Source organism: Myxocyprinus asiaticus, chromosome 42, assembly GCF_019703515.2.
Source record: "Myxocyprinus asiaticus isolate MX2 ecotype Aquarium Trade chromosome 42, UBuf_Myxa_2, whole genome shotgun sequence".
NCBI lineage: Eukaryota > Metazoa > Chordata > Actinopteri > Cypriniformes > Catostomidae > Myxocyprinus > Myxocyprinus asiaticus.
Genome location: NC_059385.1, coordinates 14,098,780 through 14,124,880, shown reverse-complemented (window position 1 = coordinate 14,124,880; position 26,101 = coordinate 14,098,780). Strand labels below are relative to the sequence as shown.

The 26,101-nt window shown below is 36.4% G+C and overlaps 1 long non-coding RNA gene across 1 annotated transcript in view; it reads right to left on the bottom strand.

The window, feature by feature from the left end:
* Window positions 1-25,614, bottom strand: part of LOC127432534 (uncharacterized) — a 52,788-nt gene extending 27,174 nt beyond the window's left edge. The window contains exon 1 of the long non-coding RNA XR_007895761.1: window positions 25,487-25,614. This is a non-coding gene — a long non-coding RNA (uncharacterized LOC127432534). The remainder of the gene's footprint in view (window positions 1-25,486) is intronic.
* Window positions 25,615-26,101: the final 487 nt, after the last annotated feature.

Here is a 26,101-nt window from a genome sequence, read left to right as displayed (position 1 = left end):
ATGCTGACTTTACATGATTTTTGGAGACCCACAGAGCTGAGATATTCTTCTAAAAATCTTTGTTTGTGTTCTGCAGAAAAAAGAAAGTCATACACATCTGTGAATGCATGAGGTTGAGTAAATGATGAGAGAATTTAAATTGTTGGATGAATTATCCCTTTAACATGGTCATTGTCAAACATTTGCTTGTGTTTAGTGACCTAGATATAGTGAGGGATCTTACATTTTTCTTATTTTATTTTTGTTTTTAATTTTTCAAAATCCTAAAACTGTTCATTTCTAGGTTTTAATGAAATCTTGAATCTCTGTTTTTCAGTGTGGTCTAAGACTTTTGGACCCCACTGGCACATGGATAAATGGGTGGATTGACTGATTGGATAAACAAGAACATTATAACACAAGGTTGGCATCCTTTTGTTTGCCAACTTCCCTCTGTTATAAAAGTTTAAATACCATTTTGACCTGCAGTGGCTATAGTTTTATTAGTGGAGGTTTCTCAATGGTGTGCCAATCAATAGTTAATTAAAGGTCAACAGACTGAGTAGAAAACAGAGACTTGGCGGGCCAAGCAGGATGCTGTTGGTGAGATTTTCCAGGCCTCTCTGTACAATATGTCTGGCTTCTTCTATCACTTAGTGAACTATTGAGTAGACTCATAATTGCTAGATATTGTTTTGCTCTGGTCAGCACTACAGTAAGTTATTTATTTATTTATTTATTTATTTTTATCTAAGACTTTAAGACTTTTTGTGAGTATGTGAGGTGGAGTGGCTACTTCAGAAGGGCTATTGTTATTTTTCCAAGAAACATCTCGGTTACGTGAAATGCAACCCTGGTTCCCTGAGTGGGAACGAGATGCTGCGTAATGGAAACAGATCAACATTTAAGTCCTTTTTTACTGTAAATCTACACTTTCACATTCAGCCACCTACTGGGATGGGCTGGTCAAAGGGGGAGATTTATAGTAAAATAGGATTTTGACTTTGACTATTAAGGACTATTGATCTGTTTCTCATCCTCACCTATCATATCGCTTCTGAGAACTTGGATTTAACCACTGGAGTTGTATGTATAACTTTTATGTGCTTTTTTTTTTTTTTTACCTTTTGAGTTCTGGTCACCATTCACTTGTGTTGTGAGGACCAACAGAGTTGAGATAATCTTCTAAAATTCTTTGTGTTCTCCAAAAGAAAGTCATACACATCTGGGATGGCATGAGGGTAAGTAAATGAAAATGTACATTTTTGGGTGAACAATCCTTTTAACCGCATTAGCCGAGAAAGAATTTATTGCATATGTTAGCAAAATGGATATAATAACTGAAATATGAATCGGAATCGTATAAAAATTCGAATAGAACCGAGCTTGTAAATCTGAAACTAATCGGAAATCTGTATCAATACCTAGCCCTATAAAAATGTAGAAGTTTATTGAAAATGTAAAAGTTATATAATTATGAAACAATAGATGTAATGTTAAAAATTAAGATTTTTAATTATTTATTTTTTAAAGTTGTCAAACTGAACTTGTTCACAGTTAATGTGATTAACTACCCCTGAGGTTATTCTGCTAGGACACCTGTGTGAAGGGATGAAGGCATCTGACATTCACAAAAGTGACTTTGCAACCAGTTGGTTAAAAGTTATTGCAAAATTGTTTCAGAAATATGAAGTTTGTTCTGTTTTTATTTCAGATACCACTTACTTTGACATTTTCTCTATGCAATGACATTTAGACATTTTAAAGCGTCTCAAGTGTGACTCAAAATAAAAAGCCCCAAAATGTAGAAAAATGTAGAAAAATTATATTTATTTAGAACAGTTACAGCGACAGTATCACAGAATGCACTGGGACATTATTATGCATTCAACGTTGATTAAAATCATCCCACCAACTGCGAAATGTCCCATCTCCCTTGTTTCAGTTTTCCTCCCCATGCTCGCCATTCCAAAGCACTTCATTCCAAACCTTCTAACCCTCCTACAGCGACGCACTCAACTATCAAACCCCCTACTGGCTGTCTAACTCCCTCCCACCTTGGCTGGCTTACACCACCTTGTAGTTGCCTGTTACTCTCATCTCTGGCCTGCTGCCAGCCAGCAGGCAGTTGAATCTCTACCCTTGTTTTCCTGTAATCACAATGGCCCATATTCACAAAGCCTCTTAAAACACCAGCTGTTCCTGGCTCAGGTTCGATTTTTGTTAAATAGCATCTGAAATTAGTAGTGACAGGGTGATACCTGATTCAGGAGCATCACAGCATGAGATACTTCGAAACACACAGAGAGAGTGCTCAGTTGGGCTTATCTGAGAGACACTAGTACAGTTATGGAAACTTTTAAGGGTAAAGAAAGACACCTAGAAATAAAGGAAATCAAACAATAACCTCGGAGACATTAAACTTGAGGCACTAAAACTGTCAATATGCAGCACAATGTTTTTTTCTAGAAACCAGGGAGTGTAAATCTTGTGAGAATGATTTTGATGTAGAAACGCCATGGGTGGTAACTGTTCCGAGCTTTTGGGTTAGTTTTCTTCCAGCTTGACATTTCTGCTGGTCTCAGCATGCTAGCGTTTCATCAGTCATAGAGTGTCATAAAATGTTTAGCTCAGCTAAGCAAAAATGTTTGTATGCTCAGCTCACTAAATCTTAAAACAGCCTAAGCTGTTTGCTGGTCTTAGCTAGTTTAAGATGGCCTTAGCTGGAGTAAACTGGTCTTAAATAGTCTAGTGGTTGGGTTTTTCCATGTCAAATCACCTTCATTTCATAAACTTCCCTGGCTGAAATGTTTTATTTTGTTAATACTTTTTCTTAAGAAAAATAAGCATAAATGATGATTAATGCTAACATATTAAATGCCATGGATCAATATTTACTGAATAATCCATTATTTTGTTGAGGGGGGTCAAAAAGTCATTTTGTGCTTGTGATTTGGAGTAAATCACAGGTAAAAAAAAAAAAAGCAATGTCATTATTATTCTTATTTTTTTAAACATAGCTTGGTCTATTACTAAAATCAGCTGACTTCAGCACCCCTGTTGCATTATATGTCAATGGCGTGCGAGTTCAAAAATGAAAAGAAAAAAAATTAAACACTTTGTTTAATACTCCAGCGTATGAGTACCTTTAACTTCTGAAGTATGAGAGATCTTAATACAAACTTTTTATTTGGTATCTTTATATTGAAGGCACTTTAAGTTGAACTAATTATGGGACTAATTATGAAATCACAGCTGGAAAAATATTAATTACCTTATGTTTTATGTATAATTAAGTCTAAAATAATTTTCCAAAATTAGCTTTCTGTCCATTGACCATTTCTTTTGGGTGCTGTCATTTATAACTGACTTTGTCCCATTAGGGTAAATGTCTTTTGGCAAATTGTCTGAAACTTGACACACCTTCAAATGCATTTTTTGTGTCTAAAATGAAATGGAAAACATGTCTTGGTGTTTCAAAAACTTTATGGACATTCCTTTTAAAACTTTATTGGCATTCTATGTAAATCTTTAAGAACTTCATTGTTGCTCTTGATTTTTTCCCCATCTTTTCATTGGCATTGTGTCAGCTATCTTGTCTGTGTGTGTGGGTCTGCCAGCACATGCGTGTTGTAGAAACTCCATGGATGGACATTTGGAAAACAGTCCAGGTTGCACTTTATTTTACAGTATGTGTACTTACAGTGTACTTACCCAAGAAAGTACTGAGTAATATTAGGTAACTACATCTACTTAATATGGGTTAAGGTTAGGGTTGCGGTTAGGTTTAGGGTTAGTACCTAGTAATTACTGTAGTTGTTGTAATTATGTAGTATGACCTAATATGACCTGAAACTTGTTGGTGGCTGCTCCTGATCATTCTCCTCATTCTCTTCCTCACTGTACTTGCTCTCAGTGCTGCTGTCCTCCCGATACTGAACTTGTGCCTTTCTTACTTTGACCTCATCTTTTGATGCGCTGCTGTCACTGACCTCTAGACTCTGGAATAGATACAGATTTGCCTCTGTTTCTTCCATAATACTTACTAGTATCAGCATAAAGAGACATGAAGACTTCCTCTTATACTGCATACAACATAATTCTGCTGTTCAAGGTAAAATCTATCCCATAATAGGACTTTTTCATTCATACATGACACATACATTTTATGTTGTTTGAGGTGTAGACCTCTTGTGTAGGGCCCTATGAAATCTTTTTATTTTTCCAAATTCCGTTTTATTTTATTTTTTCTGGAATTCAGTGTTTTCCATTTTATTTTTCTGAACTCTTTAAAGTTTAACTAATTTTATAATCAAATAAATGTCCAACCAAATGAATTCATAGAATTTTAATCAAATGAAAACAGAACAAACGACCAAAAATACACAACACACCATTTCATTAATTTTATCAAATGAAATGCTTTAATACAGATCCTCACAGCACTTCTGAATTAAAGAAAACTTTTATTCAGAACAACAGCACTCTTGCTTGTAAGATATTGCTTAAAAATAATGTAATTATTAATGATATATTATTATTATTATTATTATTATTGTTATTATTACTACTACTACATTGAATATTACATTTTACTATACAAAAGTAATATATTTCTGTCTGATTTTTTTCCTTTCAATTTCACACATCTAGTTAAAAAAAGTTTTTCTGTTATTGACAGCAGTTTCACACCTCCGGATAAGCAGTTCACTATATGGCTTAATGTGCTTATTAAATGCAAAAGCTACGATTTAATTATATAAATATACTGTATAGTTTGCATGTGCTTCACAGTGAATGTGCTCTGCTCTTTGTCATGTGTGTACACACACACACACACACACACACAGAGCATGCGTGATGCTCAAGATGCGGTGTTAGTTTATGCAGACCATATATGTATGTATATAATTAAATAACACAGCACATGCAGACTGTTTTTATTTATCTAAATCCAAGCATTATGTGCCAAGCTAGTCTACTATCCTGGGCAGCTGACAAGTGCCAAAAGCCCTTCCAAAACCAGTCAACAGACCCACCAGACCAGGATGAGAGACCAGCTGAGAGATCATTTCTTTTAGCAGGTGTGTTCATTTGAGCGACACTGTTAAGGAAAGTTCTCATGATTTGGGCAGAGAATGTGTATCTTTCAAACACTAACAAGCAGGGAACCAAAAAAAATAAAAAAATAACCGCAGTTCCACAGGCCTTAGTGATCTTAAACAAAAAAACAATAAACAAATAAAAATAAAAAAGGTTCATGTTCACACACACATACTGTACAAACTTCAACAGTAACCCAGATGAAAAAAAAAAAAGGAAAGGTGGTTAGTTGGTCTATGCAAATGGTTAGGCTGGTCTATTTTGCTGGTTTTAGAGAGACTTTGAGCAATTGTCAGCTTGCAGACTAGCTGACCAACCAGCTAACACCTGCTTGGCCAGGCTGGGAGACCAATTAAACCAGCTTTAAACATCAAACCATAATGGGTTAGATTAAGCTATTTTTGTTTTTTTCAGCAGGGAATTCCTGCTGAAATGTATAATTTGCACAAGAAGTATGTATATTTTAGTTGATTGCTATCCCAACCCTTACAGTGGAGTGTCCAGGATAAAATTAAGAAATACATTTAGATGTAAGAAAAATGTATTTAGATCTTTCCAGAAATTAAAAAAAGTTGACTCTAAATATTTTCTATTTAATGAGACAACATCCTGTGCTCAAGTAAATGCCTAGCCAGTTTTTACTTTCGCCCACAGAGAGATCCATATTCTTCTTGTCCTATGTTCCTTCACTTGAATTTGTATCACTGTCTTATTCTCTGGAGCTAGGGGCACAGGTCATGAATTATTAAACCTGCAGCTGTTATTTCCATATTAGCATAATTTTACAATCCAATGAGTGCACTTACATTCTATTCAATGCATTTTTAATCTCCCATATTTCCAACCACATGGCTTGGTAGCAGTGGCTGGAAGGGCCTCTCCTCCCCAATTTCACATCACATTAAATTCATTTAACTCACAGCATTCTGACTGATAGTTCACATCTGATTCTGTAAATGTCATGGTGGCCCACCATGTTGAGATCACATGCCATGACCAGCCAAATATTCATGTTATGCCATTTTCTTATCGCTCTTGTACACCTTTGATGCTAATTCTTTGGGATTTTTTTATTTAAACAATAAAATAGTTTTGATCCAAGTACATTGTTGCACCAATGTGTAATTACAAAGTGTAATTCGTGCCTTGTTGGAATGTGCTTGTCAAAAAAGCAGAGCTTTGGGATGAGAAGAGGTGGTTGATTCTTAGAACGATGAGACTGCTCATGCAACACAAGACATTGGTCTCCGCTTTTAGAGGAAAAAGAGAAGGCAAAGCAATTAAATAAAGTTTGATCCCAGAAAAGGCTGTGGACACTCACCGTAAGCTTCCCCATTACACTAATCCAAAGCGGGAAACTCAATACGGATAAGAAACCCCTGTGACACTTGGGAAACTCTGCTGGCTGCATGGCCTGAAAGCACATTAAATTACCTATCGCCCAGAATGGATGAGAGCCCGAAACTACAGCTCTCTTTAAAAGCCACACAAAGGGATTACCTCCCCGGAGATCTGGCAGGGGGTGGCTGTATGTGCTTTCATGTTTGTTTGCCTGTGTCTGTGTGTGAGGAAGTTCCCTTGGCCAGGAAGAGATGAAAATAGGGTAACTGTCCCAGCATCACTTGATGGCAACACACAAATCAATGATTACCAATCGTACTGGCTGATTGGAGGGCCAGATTCCCTCTCCCACCAGGGAAGGAGATCGGACCATGTAGCAGCACAAACATTTCCTATCTCATTTTATCTTCTCATGTCTGACTCTAGATCTAATATTAGACCATTCGCAGATCCATCAGTGCTGCTCCATGCTCTGCCTTTCAAATCACAGGCTAACGGAGATAATGCAATGTACATTTCAAATGGTTGTTTGCACTTGGTTGGCTTTACTGCTGTCAAATTTTGTTCATTACATCTAGAAGTTATAGCCTTTTGGGGAGGAAGAACATACACTGAATTTTCTTGTGCAATAAGACATTTTTGTTGTTGTTGTTGTTGCTGTTGTTTCAGTGAATCGGGGAAGTAGGACTGAAAAGGATTTGGACAAAATGGGAGATACTGAAATGCCACTGATGTATTTTATGGCTTTAAACATATTGAACTTTTTACTGTTTTGCATCAGGACCCAGACCCAACACAATACCAAAATTGTCTGTAATACAACAGTAACTGTAAAAGTGTTCTTAAAAGGAATATTCCAGGCTCAATGCAAGTTAAACTCAGTCGACAGCAATTGAGGCATAATATTGATTACCACAAAAAATAATTTTGACTTGCCCCTCCTTTACTTTAAAAAAATAAAATAAAATAAAAAAAGCAAAAATCGAGGTTACAGTGAGGCACTTACAATGGAAGTGAATGGGGCCAATCGGTAGATGTTAAAATACTCAGTTTCAAAAATATAGCCACAAGACAAACAAAATGCATGCAAACATGATTTTAGTGTAATAAAATTGCTTTTCTGTGTAACGTTATAGCTAATTTTACAACTTTGTTGCCATGACGATGCAATGTCAACAAACCCTAAAACGACCGTAACAATGATTTAAATAATTTTACTGCTCAAATAATACATGAGTTAACAGAAAAATGTATTTAAGTGCTTTAATAAAAGTATAGGCTTCACAGTTCTGCCTTTTGAACCCTCCAAAATTGGCCCCAAAACTCATTTTGGCCTGCTCAAACCATGAATAGGCCTATCATATTTATTTGGTGCAGTTAACCAGGTGTAGTTTTGTTCATGGTTTTTCAAGAATGAGGGCATATCACGCAACCTGTCCATGTTGCCATCTGCCTAATTTGGCTCGAAGTGATAGATTTTGGGCCAAAATACTGTAGCACTGTGATTGTGATTTGGTGCTGGCCTTTCACGTCAACAACAAAATATGTTGAAAGCATTTTTCTTTTTTAATTAACTTTACCATGAACTACAAAGGCTAATACTTCACCCCACAATGACGCATTGTTGTTGGCACAAACCATCTATAACCTGGTTGCAAGTGAACCTGCAGTTTATGTGTGAGTGTATTTCCTTCTACATTGTGTAAGTTTGTTCATGGTTTTTGAGGATGACGGCACGTTATGTAACTTGTCCATGTTTGCATCTTCCTATTTTAGGTAGATTCTTATTTACTAAGTGAATGAATTTGGGCCAGAATACCACAGAGTTTGATTGGATGCACATGCCTTTGACGTCAACAACTAAAGGTATAGAAAGCATTTTCAACTCTATTTTTAAAGTTGATTATGCCCAATTATATGGGTAGTTGCATCATATAATTTGCATTTAGCTTAGTCTTTTTCCTGCTGTCAGCAACCCATCTGAACAGACCTGTGACCGATTTATGGGTCATAACCCACCATTTGAGGACCACTGCTCTAACACATAGTTGTTGCATGTTCAGTAATATACATCCAAACCTAAGGACGATCTAAGATAATCCTATGATTTACAGTTGAATAGTAGCATGAGCCATTGCTAAGCCTGGTAGATGGTTTTAGTTTGCAGAGATTTGTTCAGGTTTTTCCCAGGGTGTAATGGCAACTTGTAAGAAGGAATAACACTCACTGCAATAGCCTCAAAATATGACTGAGCAAGGTGTTAATTTGCTTTTACACATTTTTGAACTTGTATGGACATCTTGCATTTTCTAACTTCCACTGATTCAAGAGCAGCGTTGTTTTATTTTGTGCTGCACAAAAGAGTATGTTGCACTCAATAATTTTACTCATCAAGTGGTCAAAGTGATCAATATTTTACTCATCTCTTTACAATTTCATTTTGTTGCTCCACATTTATTTTTTATCTTTGGCTTGGTCTGCTCCTGGTGATTCAAGGCAAATTGAGGGGGGAAATGCAATAGAAAACACAGTATAATAATTTTTTTATTGTACAAATTCTTTATTAAAGCGACTTGTATGATATGAAGACCTGCTTACTGTGTACAATTAAAGGTGAAAGAAACTCCTCTGTGTTTTCTGTTAGTGCTGTCCTTTGAAAGATTAGTTCAATTAAAATTCAAACCAACCTTAGTTTTATAATTTATATTTGGCTTCTTTTTTTTATTATTATTTTGCAAAGCCACAGGTAAACTAACTACGAAATGCTAGACAAAATGTAAAATGTCTGTTCCAAAACCTTGTGAGTTGCCTCACTGCCTACTGCCTTCTAAATGCGGTTACACACCAGACGAGAAGCACCATGGCGCGACGCGGCTAGGACATGGCACAGTTATCGAACAACGGGCACATCGATGCAGTTTAGGTGGCAGACAGTACACACAAGTTATCAAGGGGTTTTCCCTTCTTCAAGAATGAACAACGCTAGAGTAAATAATCTGTCCTTTGATAATGATTTGGGTCGAATTTTATGGAAAATATGCAAGTTGTTCTCTGTGGAGCGACAGAAATTTGAGAAGCCTAGCGTCGTAGCTGGGTGCTGCTGACAGACGGCAAGCGGCGGCGGTGGCTGTGTGCGTACCTTCATTGAAAACGGTTGTTTCGAATTTTAGAACGTGCCATGTCATCCGCCAGACAGAACCCTAACAAAAACTTCACATGCAAATGAGCTTTGCGGCAAACTTGGACAAATTGTCCATTGTTGCCAAAGGTTTGCTTTAGGTTCACCAATACCGGTGAAGAGCTGCAAACTTCTGGCATACATTTGCGGCGAAAAACAAGCTCATTTGTGTGTGAAAATAATGAGTGGCAAATTTATGGCAAGTTTGCGGCTAATTTGCCAGAACTCTAGATTTTTGTAAGGGAATTTTTTTACCTAGTGATGCTGAATGAGTGGATTAATCTAATGTTGAAGCTCACAAGGTTTTGAAACCTCAAGTTTTTGAGCATTTGCTAATAAACTACAAGAGCTAAATGTTAAAAGAAATTCCCTTACAAAAAAAGTTATGTTCTGACAAACCTGCCGCATATTTCTCACTCATTATTTTCACATGCAAATGAGCTTGATATTTGCCACATGCTTGCCAGAAGTTAGTAGATTTTCACCCATAGTGCTGAACCTACAGCAAACCTTTGGAGACAATGAAGAGTTATCTGTAAAGCACATTTGCATGTGAAAATTAGTGGTGAATTTGCATTAAATTTGTGGCAAGTTTGCCAGAACTCTTGATTTGTGTAGGGTTAAGATGTGGACTATTAGGCGTAGCATTAAATGACTCTAAGTCAGGCCTAAATTCAATCTGAACATTACCACCAGGCTGAATTAAGAATTTCCCAGTATTTCACTTTAACTAGGTTAAGTCTCAAGACACCCAGCCTGGTTGTGGAGCACAAGCTTTGAGAAGATACATGAGTTTCAGAATTTGGTTGACCCGGTGCGACTTGGTGACCTTGCACAGGTCTGTAAACATCCTATCAGCGAGACCTTTGGGCAGGTGCTTGCGTCCGGTCCGTTGTAACGTTGATCAGCTCCACTGAGCTCAGGAGTGAGCTGATCCGTGGTGCCGATGAGCTGCTCAGAAACCTAATTAACTCTCAACATTAATGGGTCTCACAGAAAGAGAGCTGGAGCACAGATGGGGCAGAAGGGGAAGAGTTATTTCTCAACACTGCTTCTCTCAGAACTCCAGCTGAATGGAGAATCAGCTCTGGTTATTAGTGACCTCTCAGAGCTAGCAAGCACTTCTGGCAGTCATTAACTTGCTGTTAGCTAATTTTCTGTTTTAAATTCCTTCTTATTTCTGTGTTTCCTGGATGTGCAGCACACCCCAAGTCACAAGCTACAGGAAGTTTCTCATTTTACATTTTTGTGGTATGAGAGGTATGAGGCAATGTGTGCCAGTGTAAAGAGCAGGAGCATGGAAATGGCTGGTTTGTCAAGAGTAATCAAGAGTAAAATAAAGTTCACAGTAAACATGTCAAGAGGGTGAGGGGAGATGAAGTGACCCAAACGCAGAGGAGAACAGCTCAAAAGGATTTAATAATAACAAAGGCTTTCTGCAAATAATATCAGACACTGGCTGCAGTGGTGAGAAGAGTCGATGCAATAAACGCTCAGCAGGCTAAGGGATGAGTGTGTTCGTAGGATGAGTGCGTGTATTATGGAAGTTGGGAGCAATCCGAAGAAAGTTCGTTGAAGCTGGTGTGGTGCGAAGCAAAGCCCAGACAAGGTTTTGCCCCAACACGCGGGCAAAGAACAAGGAATCCTCCGAGGGAACTGGGCAACGATAACAGGCGAAGGCGAACTAGAACGTAACCACACTTCTAGATACAGGCAACCAACAGACACACGAGAAATCTCCAACTAAACAAGATAGCACGAATAACACTTGACAGTGCAAACAATAAACTGGCAAAGAAAGAAAGGAAACACAAGGAGTAAGCAGGGAGTGCAATCAGTGTGAAGCAGGTGGAACGAGTGAGTAAATCATTGGCATGATCAGGGTCTCCTGGGAACGATCAGTGTTCCCATGGAAACGCTGATCATGCGTGCTGGCTCCACCTGTGAGACACGAAGGAGAAAGAAAAACAGCAACATGAGCCAGCACACCGTGACAAAACAGCTATGCTTGCTTTTGCATACTGCATAGTGTAGGGGAGACAGAGGCTAGTTGGCACACAGGGTCGTTGTCCTGTATCTAAGGGCTATATCTCCTTAACAATATCTCATAGTCAAAAGTTCATTTGTGCAAATGTGAGTTTTTTTCTAGCAGATGTTTTGTATGTTGGTTTTGAACACCTAATATGTTAAATTATTACCTAATAATTAAAGGTGCACTCAGTAGCTTTTACTCATTAAAAGAGTTTTACTCCTAAAGAAATTCAGTTTTATTTTTAAACAAATGTAAAAAAAAAAATCATGACCACTAACATGAAATGAAGAATTCAGTCATATCAGTAAACTTATTAAAGAGGGTCCCCTCATGGGGGCTGCCATATAAGGATCACATGACCAGTCGAATACAACTTGCTTTATCTCAGTAACCGCCCTGTTATTGGACACTTTCTCTCATGGATTGAATTAATCTGTGAATTTCTACAATGTCATCTGTCACTGAAAACTATTAGGTTTGAATGATGCTGCATCCACACCCCTAGGTGTCATGTATTGTGTGTTTGGCTTTTAGGTGATAGTTAATACTTAATGTGCTTTTGTGATAAATTCTGCTGTAGGAAGGCAGCAAAATACTTTTTTGGTTCATTTTAAACAAATAAATAAAAATACAAAATTAAAAAAAGAAATTGCTGGTATGTGTGTGGTGCAGTGGCGTAACTTGGATCTTGCAGGCACCAGTGCAAATTAACTGTTGGGCCTCCTCCTTGGTGGGGCCTTGGTCATTTTTCATCACCCCTCAGGCCCATAGTCATTTTTATGGTTTCTTTTGGTTGACTGTTGCAGGCCCCCTCTCACCCTGGGCCCTAGGGTGGCTGCCTACCCTGCCCTTCCTCTAGTTACACCCCTGGTGTGGTGTGTATAAGCCCCGTTCACACATGCAACCAGGTAAGTTACAGCAAAATCGTTGGGTTGACTTCACTGGTACCACACATGCTGTTCACACATACCATCAGTATGGAAATTTATAGGTAATGATACAACTTCTCATTATAGGAAATAGCCAGAAATTTTTTTTACCAGTATTTTCAAAAAGGTCGTGTTCAAACATGACCTCTAACCTGAAAAATTCAGTACATTTTCTGGAAAAGGCTGTATGTGTGAAAGGAGCTATTGTCAGTGTAATGTCTCCAGACACATCGCAAAGGTTCTGCCTTACTCCAACCAGTTTTTAGAACTTACACGGAGCTAAATAAAATTTAACAAAATAAAACCATGGCAAACATTTAATCGCATATGTTGAAGCGTTTAATTCGACAATTATAATGTATGTATGTATGTGTGTGTGTGTGTGTGTGTGTGTGTGTGTGTGTGTGTGTGTTTGATTTTTTTATATAATCAGTTTGTCATCAGTATTATAATGACGTTTTAGCTTTTAAAAATATATAAGTGATATAAGCTGTCACTGTTTGAAATAATCTGTACAATTTACAAGTATTTACATTTGAGTTTACATTCATTTGTGTAACAAGCGCATTTGTGTCTTTAAGAATGGTGGCAGTTCAATGAGCGTCACAGAAGTATTCTGGTCCGGCACACGTTAACGAGAGAGTAGTTCGGTTTCTTTCCCGCATCTGTGCTGTGTGCTAAAAATGTGTGTTTCTTTTGACCTTTTTTTTTTTTTTTTACTTTTTGTTTGTGGAAACTCTGTTTACTGGAGTTTGTGGATCTCATCTTTTATGGACACACATTACATGGAAGAAATGTCCCATTTTATTTTCAAGCAAAAAAAAAAATAGAAAGCCATAGAGACATCTTGATGTTGGACGGGTCACTTAATTTATGATCACATGGACTGAAAACCATGTTGCAAATTTAGAAATATTGTATTTTACCTCAATATGGTTTGGTAATTGTGAAATTAGATATACTTCTGTTGGGTTAACAAGCGAATATTAACAAACCACACTGGCATACATTAAGTCAAGAGTTAACTATAGCATGATGGCAGATTTTTACTGAAAGGTTTAAATGTGGTCTTAAATCTTTTTAAGGTATTTTTCTTTTTTCTTTCATAAAAGTCAGGTCAGGAATATTTATCCAAATTGTTTTACATTTTATACAATATATATAGTATTCTAAGATAAATCTCTCAAATGGTGGTATGCTACATGACCAGATTTGGAAATAAAAAGGATTATTTTGCTATTTTCAAAAGAGAAAGTTTGAGTAAAAAACTTTTGTCAGTCCAGTCAAATGAGTCAAAAATATAATATTACTTCTGGTTTATTCATCACACTGGAAATGTAAGGTCATTTTGAGTGCATTACTTTGATGAATACAGAATTATTTTCAGTGTGCTCTGTACTGCACATATCAAACAGATATTTTGCAAGTTTTGTGTATACAATGTTCATTTCACTACAGTTATATTATGTTAGTATGCTATTCCAAACATTGCCTTAAACTCCCTGTGTCAAGAAATAATTTAACTTAACAAAAATTATTTAAATTTACTGAAAATTATTGAAACTTCTGGAATCATAAAACTAATCATGGTTATTTTAATCCATTTACTCTATTTTCTCATATAACAGACAGTGCAACCCAAGAAAAAAATCTAGTGATGTTAGCATCATGGTATGGTTTTCCTTCAAGATTTTTCTCCTTTAAAAGTTAGCCTATATTACACCAACTGTCTTTCTGTGCTCAGACTCTGATAAAAGGGATAATTGGTTGCCAAACTGCTCATTTAACGGGGAAATCTGTTCGATCCTGGCTTTGAAAAATGCAGTCACACTAAGGCAGTCACACTAAGCTAGAAAAAACCCCACACTCCTACATCTAGATGTAAAAATGTGTTTTGCCTCCAAAATTTGGACAAAGCTTTCTGCTCCAAAAGCTGTCGCTTTAAAGACTCTTGTGCTGCATTGCCTTAGCACTATTTCTAAAGGGAACCTCTATCTAGACTTTGCACCCCTAAACGAACAATTACTTTAGTGAGAACACACTATATTGTGTTTATCCCTTACTTTAATACAGTGTCAGCTGTAAAGTTATGGACTTTATTAAAGCTTCTGTATTAAATACACTAAATGGCCAAAAGGATGTGGACTACCGCTTCTTTTTCACATAAAAAGGAAAATCTTGCCATCATTTACTCACTATCATGTAGTTCCAAACCCGTATGCCTTACTTTCTTCATGGAGCACAAAAGGAGATGTTAGACAGAACAACAGCCTCAGTCACTATTCTCTTCCATTGTATGGGAAAAAAAAAAGAAAGTTAAAATACTGACTAACATAAGAAGTTATTACTTGCTTTCCCATTTATCTTTAGTGTGATGTTTCATTGCCATGTGAAGCAGCTTGTGTGTGTGTGTATGTATATATGTATATATATATATATATATATATATTCACAAAAAACAAATGAGAGACCCAGAGCTCTGTAGAGTCTTCTTTACACTGGGTGTCATGGCATGGCAAAACCCCAATTTGTGCCTGCGAACAGCTAATTGACTGTAGTATATTTTTAAACACATTGAAGTTTAACTTGAAAAATAGGAGACATAGCTGCGGGGAAGTGTCTTGTGTGGATTAAAAAAAAAAAAAAAAAAAAAAAAAATTCATTTGTGAAAAGGGATTGAGCTGGAGTGCAAAAAGATTTCATCAAAAGCTCCTTTGTAAGATGGCACAGGGCTCAAAGATAACTGTCTCATCAGGAAGTTACAAACCCATGTAGCTCTGGATGAAAAACATCTGGGGCTCTATTTTTGTGAGTGTGCAAAGTGCAGCGCTATGCATAACGATCCTTATCAAGTTTTCGTGAGCTTGTTAATTTTAAAAGCAATTTTCGTGCCTGCACAAAGTGCAAGTGGGTATGGGTGAGAGTGTTTGTGCTATCTGTGGGTGTATGCACACAAATTGTGGCTGTATTTTATATTAATGAAGCGGCACATAGTGCAATTTTCTTGGGCAATAGGTCATTGTGCTAAGATTTTTAAAAAGCAGGTCTGTTTTCAGCGCAAAGTCTAAACTCAGTTCCTAAATTTGCAGTTTGGAGATTGCACCAGCAGGTGGTAAAGTTCATGTCCAAACTCTGAAAATATTGTAGAACATCAAATTATGTTGCTGACAATCGCTGTTTTATGAAACAAAATTTTGTGTTAACTATTATTTTAATAATTATTTGATTAATTATATTATTATTAATTATTATTAGTATGTTTATATTTACAATTGTATTTATATCTAATTTGTATTGGTATTTTTCCACCTGTTGTCTTCGAGTGATTTTTTAAGTCACTGCAAAAGGGGCAGGTGGAAGTTGTAGAAGAAAAAATGTTTGGATTTGGTATGATTTTTTTTTACTACTTCGTTATTTTGATTAGAGTTTAGTTTCATCTGAAGTGTAATTTTTGAATTTAGAAAAAAAATATTGGTTTCATTTTTTTTGTGTTTCAATAAATGAATGTAATTATTTAAAATCAAAATCGCCTGGTAGATGTGAAGTATGTGCCGATACAATCACTGTTAATACTAGCCATGATTGGTGTGTCAGTAGATGAAAATTATTAATAATAGTTACTTTCTCTATAATTTAACATAATGCACATCCAAATCCTAACTAGAATCATGTTTTCTATGCTTATTTAAGGAGTGTGTCAGTTTCATAAAGATATTTCTATTATTGTAAGTCACTGCATACCAGCATTTACACTACCAGCTTCTTATGAATGTGCTGTCTTTGTTTACAGGTGCATCTCAATAAATTAGAATGTCATGGAAAAGTTCATTTATTTCAGTAATTCAACTCAAATTGTGAAACTTGTGTATTAAATAAATTCAATGCACACAGACTGAAGTAGTTTAAGTCTTTGGTTCTTTTAATTGTGATGATTTTGGCTCACATTTAACAAAAACCCACCAATTCACTATCTCAAAAAATTAGAATATGGTGACATGCCAATCAGCTAATCAGCTCAAAACACCTGCAAAGGTTTCCTGAGCCTTCAAAATGGTCTCTCAGTTTGGTTCACTAGGCTACACAATCATGGGGAAGACTGCTGATCTGACAGTTGTCCAGAAGACAATCATTGACACCCTTCACAAGGAGGGTAAGCCACAAACATTCATTGCCAAAGAAGCTGGCTGTTCACAGAGTGCTGTATCCAAGCATGTTAACAGAAAGTTGAGTGGAAGGAAAAAGTGTGGAAGAAAAAGATGCACAACCAACTGAGAGAACCGCAGCCTTATGATTGTCAAGCAAAATCGATTCAAGAATTTGGGTGAACTTCACAAGGAATGGACTGAGGCTGGGGTCAAGGCATCAAGAGCCACCACACACAGACATGTCAAGGAATTTGGCTACAGTTGTCGTATTCCTCTTGTTAAGCCACTCCTGAACCACAGACAACGTCAGAGGCGTCTTACCTGGGCTAAGGAGAAGAAGAACTTGACTGTTGCCCAGTGGTCCAAAGTCCTCTTTTCAGATGAGAAGTTTTGTATTTCATTTGGAAACCAAGGTCCTAGAGTCTGGAGGAAGGGTGGAGAAGCTCATAGCCCAAGTTGCTTGAAGTCCAGTTTTAAGTTTCCACAGTCTGTGATGATTTGGGGTGCAGTGTCATCTGCTGGTGTTGGTCCATTGTGTTTTTTGAAAAGCAAAGTCACTGCACCCGTTTACCAAGACATTTTGGAGCACTTCATGCTTCCTTCTGCTGACCAGCTTTTTAAAGATGCTGATTTCATTTTCCAGCAGGATTTGGCACCTGCCCACACTGCCAAAAGCACCAAAAGTTGGTTAAATGACCATGGTGTTGGTGTGCTTGACTGGCCAGCAAACTCACCAGACCCCTGAACCTGAACCCCATAGAGAATCTATGGGGTATTGTCAAGAGGAAAATGAGAAACAAGAGACCAAAAAATGCAGATGAGCTGAAGGCCACTGTCAAAGAAACCTGGGCTTCCATACCACCTCGGCAGTGCCACAAACTGATCACCTCCATGCCAAGCCGAATTGAGGCAGTAATTAAAGCAAAAGGAGCCCCTACCAAGTATTGAGTACATATACAGTAAATGAACATACTTTCCAGAAGGCCAACAATTCACTAAAAATGTTTTTTTTATTGGTCTTATGATGTATTCTAATTTTTTGAGATAGTGAATTGGTGGGTTTTTGTTAAATGTGAGCCAAAATCATCACAATTAAAAGAACCAAAGACTTAAACTACTTCAGTCTGTGTGCATTGAGTTTATTTAATACACGAGTTTCACAATTTGAGTTGAATTACTGAAATAAATGAACTTTTCCACGACATTCTAATTTATTGAGATGCACCTGTATATCGTTGGTGATTGGGCAGGGAATAGGCTAAATAATAGGATGCAGCCAGTGCAATAACCAGAGAAGAAACTCAGAATTTAAATGCACTCTGACTTATTACTAAAAGCATAGCGCTGTGCTTAGCACTAGCACTTTTAAAATAGGGCCTCTAGATCCTATATTCCGGTATATGAATGAATGTACAGAAAATGGCTGATGATTCAAGACATGTACTGTAACTGGTGCTATTACAATATAAAAATTCCAGTAGCTGATACTAATACACAGAAATCTCATAGTTTTCGTTACCATTTTGAATATATGTAAATATTAACAATTTAAATGAAAATAAGGGCATGTAGCCTAATAGCTCTGTAAAAATACTGGTTATCTGATTAATTGCAATCTTCATGTGAACAACTGTGATATTGATTCTTAAAATCAGCAGTGCGTCTTCTCAGTGTTGTCACACACAACAGTACCAAAATAGCACCATGAATCAGAATATGACAGTAAACCTGAATGATCTGCTTCAACTGCTACTACACTCTGAGAACGCACAAAATGATTGACAATCAGAAAGCACATCAAAGTCTAATGATCGGCTGATAAAAGAAAATGACGTTGTTTTTTTTGTTTTTGTTTTTGTTTTTGCTATTTGCACAAGTCTGGTGCTGTCACAGAGACCGGGAAGGTATTTTAGTACACTTATTTCAGTGATATTTTTCAGGGAGCAGAAATATTTTCTCCATTCCCTAAAATCGATTATAGCACCTTTAAATAAATAGCAATTGAACTGCATAGTTTGGGGCTGGCTTTTAATATTTTAAATGACTTTAATATACACTACCGGTCAAAAGTTTTGAAACACTTACTCATTCTTTATTATAATATATATATATATATATATATATATATATATATATATATATATATATATATATATATATATATATAATATTACATTTTAGAATAATAAAGTCATCAAAACTATGGAATAACATAAATGGAACTATGGGAATTATGTTGTGACTGAACAAAATCCAAAATAAATCAAAACTGTGTTATATTTTCGCATCTTCATAGTAGTCACCCTTTGCCTAGAATTTGCAGACATGTACTCTTGACATTTTCTCAACCAACTTTGTGCTTTTTAAACAGTACTGAAGGAGTTCCCATCTATGTTGGGCAATTATTGGCTGCTTTTCTGTATTATTTGGTCCAAGTCATCCATTTCAAAAACGTTTTTTTACATTTTTTTTATTACATTTTAGTTTTGTAATGAAATAAATTAATATGGTGGCACAATTATATTTTTGTCTACAAAACTAATTTAAAACATTTAAGCATACGCCTTCAGATCAAAAGATTAAGATCATGAGAAACATTTCAGTCAAGTGGTTCAAAACTTTTGACCGGTAGTGTAAATGAATTTAATTAAATTTAATATATTTTAATTAAATTTTAAAATAAATTTAAAATATGTACTAAGATGGGTCCCTGTATAATTTAAAGCATTAGCTGAGAGAATCACTACCACTATCGCTGCTTTTAAAGTTTGCTTAAAAACGTATTTGTTTTCTTTGGCTTCTTATTCTGATGGTTAGTATGCTGTGATGTTAAGTGTGGTGTTGTTTTATGTTACTTTGTTACTTTTATGTTGATTTTATGCTTGTTCAGCACTTTGGTCTACACTGTAGTTATGAAATGCTATTTAAATAAAAGAGACTAAGACTAAGAATTTCTTTCATATGTAAGCACAATGGACATTATAACCAATATATACCCAAATAAATCACAATCGAATAAATCTAGAAATCTGTATCAATACCCAGACCTATATGGCATTAAAGTATTTTTAAATAAGTAGATATTGCTTCAGAATTGCACCAATTCTCACAACTTTGTATTCTTCCTGGTACAGTTTTAAAATAGTGTGCACATTTTTTATTTTTTTATTTTTATTAAACCATACAAAATTGCAACTGAACTTGACAGCTAGTGATCACCATTCATTTTCACTGTATGAAAAAGATCTGCAGCTTTGACATTTTGTTAATAACTCCTTTTTCATTACACAGGAAAAAAGTAATTTATTGTGTGACATGAGGTAGATAGATGATGACAGAATGTTCAGTTGAAGGCAAATGATCTGCGGAAGATGTGACTCAATTAGACTGAACTATGCGGTCCAGTTAAACCAAATGAGCTCTAAACCGTTGAGCTTTTAATTTGTCGGACAACTGCATGAAGAATTTTTGTGTAACTGATTTCACAACTGCTGTATAATATAGGGTGTATTATTTGTATATCAACTTGTAGAAGCCAAACCCATTTGGAGTTACACAAAAGTGAAATTAAAGTGAATATGGAGCACTTTAATTTTAATTAAACTCTCATAAGCAAACAGAACCAAATTCGAAGCACATCTGTTACTGAGCACAAGATGGAATCATGGAGCACAGAACTGCTCTGAAAACACTATTAATGCACAATATAGACAGGACAAATCAGCGCACATCAACTTTGAAGCGAGCAATGCGAGCAGACTGTTTATTTAATTTATTTAATCGCAGCCTTTTGCAGTTTAAATAATTGCACAAGGTAATATCGCGTTTTTATTTTTTATTTCGATTAACTGTGCAGCCCTATTTGTTTTCGAAAAATATACTTGTCTCATAAATCTGAGGGGGCACACAGGGGCACATTTGAACGGGCATGATCCTTCTGGAAATAACGATTGACATCACATGTATCTGTGGATTTGTTTAGATTCTTTCTTTCAACTCCTGGCTGGCAGAAATACCCGAGAAAAAGCCTTTGCTTACGAGCTGCTTATGACAAAGTCTGAGCATGTTTGAGGCTGGCAGCACAATCTCATCAGTGGGAATTATTCTCAACCTGACATGCTGTTGTAGACATGTTTTGCTAATCAGACGCTAACACGGAGCAGATTTAAGAGGATGTCAGAGCAGCATTATACACCAGTGCACGTATGTCTCCCTGTCTGCTGTCTGTTTTTCTGTTTCCCTGTGTCCCGCCTGTCTGTAATTGGCTGTTATCAGGGCAGGGAGACTTTCGGCAGCCTGTGTGCTGATGTACCGATGTTATCCTGTCTTTATCTCAGAGCTGTCTATGGCCTTCTTTTCCGCTGATGTAGTATTGGTAGCAGCGATTGCAGCTGGTTCACTTGAATGTGGTTGATGTAAAAATGTGTGCATGTATGTTTGTTTGTTTGTGTGTGTATACAGTATACTGTATGTTTGTGTGCAAAGACCATCTGCAAACCCTTCTCAGTCATTCATCTGTGACTACATTTAGTTGTTCCTTAGTATTTTTCCTACCTTGGCTTCCAAGGCGCCATAACGTCTCATTTGATGATCAAGAATACATTTAAATGAGCTTTAAAGGTTGTAAATATTTAAGGACCACAAAGCTTATTTCTCATTAGACATGGAATCATATGTTTTAAAGGATATTGTTTCCACAAAAATGAAATTCTGACTTCATTTATTCACCGTCATGTCATTGCAAACCCACATGACTTACCAAATCAAATATGGTGACACATCAATAACATCAACCTTATTTGTTCTTGCGTGTCTTGTGACCAAACAACATGGCATGATGATACAAGAACCAATGAGGTTTGATGTTATTGACGTGTCGCCATATTTGATTTGTACGCTGTATATGGTTGATCACTGATTTGATTTGAGAGTGAAACATGATGAATTTCGGTCTGTTCATCATCATCAAAGTGATTGTATGCCTTCAGAAGACTTGGAATATGGTTTATGACACTTTTGGGTGATTTTTAAGCTTAAGTGAGTCACTTTCAACTGCTTGTATAGAAACCAGTGATTGCGATATTCTTTAAAATGTCTCTTTTTGTGTTCCACAGAAGAAAAAAGTAATATGGGTTCGAAACAACATAAAGGTGAGTAAATGATGAGAGATTTTATTCTTTGGGTGAACTATGGATAAAACCCACCCCACCCCACATCACCACCAATAAAACTTGTATAAACTGATTTTAATACCAACTTTACTCACATTTCCGATCTTTCATCCCAAACCATATCAACCACTGTTTAAATAATTTGATTCATTGATTCATTGCGGCATTTCAATAGACAGAATGTTTGGATTTGGACTTGCCTTGCTGCCTTTCGAGCTTTTGAAGATTTTTGAAGATTACGTACACAGCCTAAATTTAACCAATCACATCTCATATTCCATTTACCTGACTATTTGCACTATTTCCATTCTCTGTTTTCAACATAAGTGTCCTCAGATTTCTTTTTCAAAAACGACAATCATACCTAAAGCACCTAAATAGAGACCTAAATAATTCCTTTATGGGTTAATTATAAATACAAAAGACAAAAATCAGGTGGCCTAGATGACTATATTGTCAATATCCAGGATGACAAAAGCTTCATTGTAAACCAATGCTTGTTACACACAATCCTTGCAAATTATCCTAATAGAATGTGCTAACACAGTTGAATCAATGCCCACTGACCCCAAATCCTTTTCTGTTCAACACAAATAAATGTGTGTTTCCTGCCGGGTGCTTTCCCATGCATATCTAAACCATTCATTCTGCACTTTCTATGTTTACTCATGAATTTAATTATGCGCTGAAACAACACGCTATTGTTGGGTTTTGAGCTTAATGTTTGTCTCCCTAAAGGGCCCCTGATAGTGAAAATAAGTATTTCAGTAGTCATCTTTGTCCTCAAGTTACAGAAAATATACCCCTCAAAAAACAAAACATTTAAAAAAATAATTACGTTTTCAGAGCTATTTCCTATTCTGAGTGGGTTTCTTGATTCATTTTCCATGCTAATAAAAATTAAAGGTATATAAATAAGAGAGTTGTTGAATATTAATAAATTGTGATTTAAGTGTTTATTGTCTAAAAATGGTTTAGCAAAGGCCATACATCTGCCTTTGTCTGCCAGACATCTAACTTTTAGCTTTTTTTTTTCAGCAGACAACCTTTAAAGACAACCTTTTGTTGTTGTCTTTAAAGGTGCATGCACTTGAGGTGGTTGAAGAATGTATCCTTGCAATCAAAACTAGGCTCTTACATGTCAAAATTTCAAATAAAAGTCACAAATATCTCATTGTGAATAAGGGATAGCACAACATGATCATGCTGAAAGTCAGCATATTGTTTCAGAAAGTACCCTAGGAACGGCCACATTATGCTGACTCACTGACAAGTGTAATTTCCTATCAGGCATTTTTTCATTGGTTCAAATGTGTTCACCTTCCCTTGTGGCATGACCGGGGTTCAGATCCCGTGTTGAAACCAGGAAGTTATCGCGCATGCATAATCAGTGATGAGCACCATGTAGGAGTTACGTTTTTCCCTCCAACATTAAATTTTTACTCCACTGATAGTTAGATTTATGTTTGGGGGTGCAGCTTATAAAATATGCTTTCCTCTTTACTGTATTACAGCCTGTACAGCTGAAAAAACTTGTTTCACAACTCGCTTTTGGCACCCCTCTGTGGACATTACACCCGGAAAATGGAGCTCACGTGTGTCAATACACCTAACAACACTTACCGCTTTGGCCACTGGGGGCAGTGTTTCGAATTTCAGTAAGCACATGCCGATTTTAGGTAAGGAAAAGTCAACCTACTGTTTCCGATTTCACTGTGACATCAGTCTGTATAACTATACTACTATATCTTTCATAGTGAGTGGCATGTGCATCCTTTTGATGTCATACTGCTGGTCATTCTCCAATCTTAAAGAATAAGTCAGGGTGTTTTGTCATCTCCCTGCTTGAAACAGTAATGGATATGCCATCAGCATGTGCTCTCGGCACATCAGAGGGATTCAGGAATCAGTCTAGTTTGCATGTGTTGTTGTGTTCCTGTGGTTTTTGACAGGTGAGAGACAGAACAGGTCACATCCTTTGCCAAAGGTGTGCAGATCTAGAGAGTTATATGTGCGAGATTCCATTTGTATGAACTGAGCATCTGTATTGCCCTCTCCTGAGTTTCATCTTTGTTGCTATGCTCAAGACTCAGCCATGGATTTTAAATTGAACGTCATGGTCTTATTATATGTTCCATTAGGGCATTAATTAGACAAATTATTGAAATGCTTTTCACATATCAGGGCAAAAAGCTCCATTATTCTTGACAGGTATTTCTGATCAACTTCAACAAGAGATATATAATATAATGTACAATCAGCCAGTCATAATCACAAAATAAACCCAGGCCGGTGATTAATGGCCCTAACGCAAAGCAAATAAATAAATGAATAAATAAATGTTGAATATGAGTTGAAAATTGGTAGTTCTTTACAATGAGGTTTTATATGTTAACAACCTTATTTTAAAGCATTTATTAATTTTTGATCTTGGTTAATGTTAATGTATAAGCATAATATTCTTCATTGTTAGTTTATAATGCGTTACATGTGGTTAACTTATAAAACTTTTAATGTTCAAAATGTAGTAGTATTTGCAGAAATTATCAAAAAAAAATGTAGGAAGAAAGAGACTTGAAACTAGCACAGCTACTGTATGTAATAAGTCGCTTGCTTGGGACAGTGGTCAATTGTACAGTTTAGCAGTCAGAATACAGAAATATTTGATGCAGAATGGTGCGACTGACCAATAAGAATGAAGTTTTCTAGAGAGCGTGTAATAAAATGATACATTTAGTCCTTTGAGTTTACTTTTTGACACACTAATAAGAAATTTGCATAGTTAGCATCTGTTTTAATCTGGTCACGAATAACATTTGCATTTTCAACAATGGTTCTCAAATAAAGAGAATTTGCTTTATTTTGTTCTTTTCAGAAATAGCTGGTCTCAGCACAACTCTTAACGTGCGCTGCTAAACAGCACGGAAAAGCAGACTTGATTTATATTCAGCCTGTGATAGAGTAGGGCCTACAAATATATATGAGCCATAAATAGAGTCTCGCCTATGTTCTTCATGTTGTCAGAACTAGTTAGTGCCACATCTTTATCTTCCAGATAAACATTGTTCTTGCCAAACAAAACAGATGCAATTATACAGACAACACATTCTGTAATATTTGCGATTAACAGATTGTAATTCTTTCATTATCATTCCTCATGTGATCTTATTTGTATAACGTATAAAGTTTGTTTGAAATGCAAAACTTCATCACAAATCCTCGTCGCAGGTGTCTGGAACGCTTTTTGTAAATGCTGTTTGTTGTCACCTTTAACAGAACAGTCTTTGGTGATCAGATTTGAATCTTTTCTTTTTTCTCTCCTAAATAGCATTTATTAAAGTTAAATTAGAGTAACGTTGAGTGCTAGAAGCCCAATGTGGCATGATCAGGGACTAATCAGTGACCAGGCATTATCATTTTTATTGGTTTAAACCAAAAAACATATGATGTCCATTCCAATGGACGTAGGGTCTGAAGGGTTTGTGAAGATATTAGATTCCAAAAGATGCACATATTTATATAATGTGTAATGTTTGTTAGAAATGCAAATCTACATGATAGCTCCTCCATGTCACAGGTTTCTAAAACATTTTTGTTGTTGCCTTTACCTGAGCAGACTTTACAGGCCTTGGACAAACCAGAAGCAAGAGGTGAGTGTTGATGCCCAGAGCGGAACTCCCATTGGACATCTGTTCTAATCAGTATGCACCCCACTGAACTGCCTCGAGGGGGCCGGATCTACAACCCAAAGCTCAGCGCTGACCTTGAGCAGCTGCATACTAATTCAGAAGGGAAAGAAATATGCTCTTAGACCTTTAGATGTGAAACCCTTGCATCTGTAATTTGCCTAAATGCTGTTCATTACAACTGGTTGAATGTGACTGTAGAGAGAGAAAGAGTTTGTTTATAGAAACGTCTTGGCACAGCCGGCTCTTAAATGCCTTTGTGTTGCCCACCATGTGATTTGTAATCTTAAGTTTCAATTTATTTAGTGTGATATTTATATAAAGACATCAAACACCCACATTATGAAAGTAACAGCTATTTTTATTTCTGAAGCTGCCTTTAAATATGTCACTGATGGATGTACTTAGCACAAGAAATGAGGCTATAGATGAATTTTAAACTGCTCGTAGTGGAGTTCAGGTTACTACCAGTCAGAAGCAGGGTAGGGCAAAATTTAAGAACTGGCTCTTTTCATTTTGAGGTACTTTTACCCGGAT